A 2,989-nucleotide genomic window follows, 5' to 3' on the forward strand; every position below is an offset into this window, starting at 1 on the left:
AGGGCATTAGGAAGTTGCATGACTCTGGGAGCTGAAGCACTCCAAACAATAGTTTGGTGTTGATGGGGTAATGTGGTTGGTTCAGTGAAGACACTGACTACCTGGCTCTTTCCAGAACTTTAAACTCAACTTCTCTGTTGATGGAAAAAATAGCAGTAAAGGGGCATTTGACAGAACTGAATAGCTACAAGATAAATTTAAAAAAAAAAATTTTTTTTTTGAGACAGAGTCTCACTATATCACCCTGGGTAGAGTGCTGTGGCATTACAGCTCACAGCAACCTCCAACTCTTGGGCTTAAACGATTCTCTTGCCTCAGCCTCCCAAGTAGCTGGGACTTCAGGTGCCCACCACAATGCCTGGCCATTATTTTGTTGAAGTTGTTTTTATTGTTTAGCTGACCTGGGCCGGGTTCCAACCTGCCAGCCTAGGTGTATGTGGCCAGTGCCCTACCCACTGAGCTATGGGTGCCACCCAAAACCTTTTTTTTTCTTTGTGACACCATAGATATATTAGAGAATTAAAACAGATTAATCATCTATTAGTGAATTCCAGGAAAGACTGAATATACTGCTACTACAAACTTACATGTTGGCTAAAAACAATCGCGGTGATAGATAATTGGCATAGAAAGGAAAATGAAAGCATCCAATTTCTAAGATCTGAGACTATTTCCTAAGTTGGCTTTCTACACAGGCCCTCAGAGGACAGATGATCATAAAAAGTGTGAGAAGCACAAGTTTCTTTCTAACCCAGTGTGTAGAAACTTCTAGCTTAGTTTGGGAATGGAAAATGAGCAGGTCCTTACCAGGAGAGTGAGAAAGGCTGCAGCAGCTTATAGAGATGAATGGGATCCAGGCGAATGCCTGACTCAATTACTTGTTAAGATGATTTCTCTGAATTTTATGGGGAATGTTTCTTTGCTTGAATGCTAGGCAGCAAACAGGAGCATGTTGAGGATGTTTTGGCACTGTATTAGCATATAGTGTGTATAAAATTTTTCAATTAATAGCCAACATTTAAAACTAAGGAGATTTCATGTAAAAATCTCTTATTTTGCAGAGAACTTTAAATGTCCTGATCACTGCTGTATCTCAGAGCCTAGAACAGTGCCTGGAACATAATACCTGTTTGGCAACTTTTTTTTTTTGAGACAGAGTCTCACTTTGTCACCCTTGGTAGAGTGTCATGGAGAATGGTTTTTGAATTAGTGTTTTCCAAAAACAGTTGCATGAAGTATGAATTATTATCTTCATTTTATCATGAAGGAAAAAATCTCAGAAGAATAATTCACCTATGGTCACACAGCTGGTAAGTAGCAGAATTTTGAACTTGTGGGTATCTGACTTCCAAACCAGTGTTCTACCGCTGCCTTGCATCCAACTCTGGTGGGCCTTTCACATTCAGGACTTTCAACATAGAATTTTCAAAACAGCTTTATTAAGATATAATAAACAGGCTTGGCACCCGTAGCACAGTGTTTATAGTGCCAGTCACATACACCAAGGCTGGCAGGTTCAAATCTGGCCCAGAGCAGCTAAACAACAATGACAACTGCAACCAAAAAATAGCCGGCTGTTGTGACGGGTGGTCCCAGCTGCTTGGGAGGCTGAGGCAAGAGAATTGCTTAAGCCCAGGAGTTTGAGGTTGCTGCGAGCTGTGATGCCATGGCACTCTACCGAGGGCAACAAAGTAAGACTCTGTCTCAAAAAAAAAAAAAGAAAGAAAGAAAGAGAGAGAGAGAGATAATGAACATATACTAGCTGGGAGTTGTGGTGGATGCCTATAATCTCAGGTACTTGGGAGGCTGAGGCAAGAGGATCACTTGAGCCCAAGAGTTTGAGGTTGCAGTGAGCTATGACACTATGGCACTCCACTGAGAGCCAAAAAAAAAAAAAAGATTTTATAATGAATATATATTAACTGGCCACTGTGGCAAGCACCTATAGTTTGAAGTTGCTGTGAACTATGTAGGAGGTTGTGGGGGGAAGATACTCTACCCAGGGTGATCAAGTGAGACTCTGTCTCAAGAAAAACAGATATCATGAACATATACTACACAATTCACCTATCAATGTATTCCAGTATATTCACAAAAATCTAATTTTAGTACATATTCACACACACACCCCAAAAGAAACTCCTTTAGCAGGTAATGCCCATTCCCCTCCCCACTTACCTCTTCTAGTACTAAGAAACCACTAATCTACTTTCTGTCTCTGTAGATTTGCCTGTTCTGGACATTCATATATAAATAAAATTATATATGTGCTGGGGGGTTTTTTGTCTGGTTACTTTAAAGTTCACCTATGTAGCATGTATTGGTAATTCATTACTTATGCAAATAATTTTCTACTGTATGGATATACCAAATTTTATTCATCCCTTCATCAATTGATGAACATTTTGGCTGTTTCTACTTCTTGGCTATTATGAATAACACTGCTATGAACATTCACATTAATTTAGATTTGGGGCATTTATTCAAAAGAAAGTCAGTCGGGTGCAATGGCTCAGGCCAGTAATCCTAGCACTCTGGGAGGGCGAGGAGGTTGGATTGCTTAAGCTCAGGAGTTTGAGACCAGCCTGAGCAAAAACGAGACCCCATCTCTACTAAAAATAGAAAAACTGAGGCAAGAGGATCATTTGAGCCCAAGCTGAAGGTTGCTGTGAGCTATGGCACCACAGCACTCTACCTAGGGTGACAGCTTGAGACTCTGTCTCAAAAAAAAAAAAAAGAAAGTTAGTCATTGTAACTTTAATTCATATGAAAGTTAGTCATTTTTTGTTAAAAACAATAATTTAAGTGTACACATTAAGAATCTACCATGGCTCAGTGCCTGTGGCTCAAGGGGCTAAGGCGCCAGCCACATTCACCTAAGGTGGCGGGTTTGAATCCAGCCCAGGCCTGCCAAACAACAATGACGGCTGCAACCAAAAAATAGCCGGGTGTTGTGTCAGGCGTCTGTGGTCCCAGCTACTTGGGAGGC

The sequence above is a fragment of the Otolemur garnettii genome, unplaced genomic scaffold (genome assembly GCF_000181295.1).
Source record: "Otolemur garnettii isolate 467f Iridium unplaced genomic scaffold, OtoGar3 scaffold00020, whole genome shotgun sequence".
Taxonomy (NCBI): domain Eukaryota; kingdom Metazoa; phylum Chordata; class Mammalia; order Primates; family Galagidae; genus Otolemur; species Otolemur garnettii.